This window comes from Tachyglossus aculeatus, chromosome 9 (genome assembly GCF_015852505.1).
Source record: "Tachyglossus aculeatus isolate mTacAcu1 chromosome 9, mTacAcu1.pri, whole genome shotgun sequence".
NCBI lineage: Eukaryota > Metazoa > Chordata > Mammalia > Monotremata > Tachyglossidae > Tachyglossus > Tachyglossus aculeatus.
The window spans coordinates 60,367,672-60,368,772 of record NC_052074.1 but is presented as its reverse complement, the minus strand read 5'-3'; the positions used below and the strand labels follow the sequence as shown (position 1 = coordinate 60,368,772).

General features: G+C 48.4%; 1 non-coding gene across 1 annotated transcript; it reads left to right on the top strand.

Moving 5' to 3' along the window:
* Window positions 1–345: 345 nt before the first annotated feature.
* Window positions 346–483, top strand: LOC119932763. The gene has a single exon (XR_005452497.1). It is a non-coding gene; the product is annotated as a small nucleolar RNA SNORA7 (small nucleolar RNA).
* The last annotated feature ends 618 nt before the right edge of the window (window positions 484–1,101 follow it).

Genomic DNA, 1,101 nt, shown 5'->3' with positions numbered 1-1,101 from the left:
ATGGACATAAATGCTGTGGGGCTGGAGGGGGAATGAATAAAGGGAGCAAGTCAGGCAATGCAGAAGGGAGTGGGAGAAGCAGAAAGGTGGGCTTAGGGAAGGCCACTTGGAGGGCTTCACTATGGCTTTGAAGCAGGGGAGAGTAATTGTTGGATATGAGAGGCAGGCTATTGGCAAGAGGTCGGCCGTGAGATAGACGAGATTGAGATTGCGTTACCTTGGGCAAATCACTTCACTTCCTCTTTGCCTTAGTTACCTCATCTGTAAAAGAGGGATGAAGATGTGAGCCCCATGTGGGATAGAGACTGTGTCTAACCTGATTAGCTTGTATCTGCCTAGCCCTTTCCCCTCTCAGGGTCTCATCTGGAGAGTTTCCAGTACTTTACCAGTCTCGACTATGGGAGGGAGAGTCAAGCAGAGGCATATCTATTCCATTCCTAGCTTGGCCAGTGGCTAGCGAGTGGAAGGCAATCTGCTACAGATCCAAACTCACCTGTGCCGGGCAGCAGCAACACGAGAGAGAGTGGAGGGTGGAGACTCAAGTTAACTGTGCAGAAGGAGGCAATGTAAACCACTTATGTATTGTTACCACAAAAACTCTATGGATCCACTACCAGAACGATTGCCGATGGAGGTGGGGGGTTTTAGGAGAGATGTGTTCATGGCATCACTATGGGTTGGAGACGACTCAACGGCACAAGACAAGACCCAGCCCTCAGTACAGTACCTGGCACATAATAATAATAATAATAATGATGGCATTTGTTAAGCGCTTACTATGTGCAAAGCACTGTTCTAAGTGCTGATAATAATGGCATTTATTAAGCGCTTACTATGTGCAAAGCACTGTTCTAAGCGCTGGGGAGGTTACAAAGTGATCAGGTTGTCCCTCGGAGGGCTCACAGTCTTAATCCCCATTTTACAGATGAGGTAACTGAGGCCCAGAGAAGAGAAGTGACTTGCTCAAAGTCACACAGCTGACAATTGGCGGAGCCAGGATTCGAACCCATGACCTCTGACTCCAAAGCCCGGGGTCTTTCCACTGAGCCACGCTGCTTATTAGCATAAGCGCTTAACAAATACGTGTGTGTGTGTGTGTGT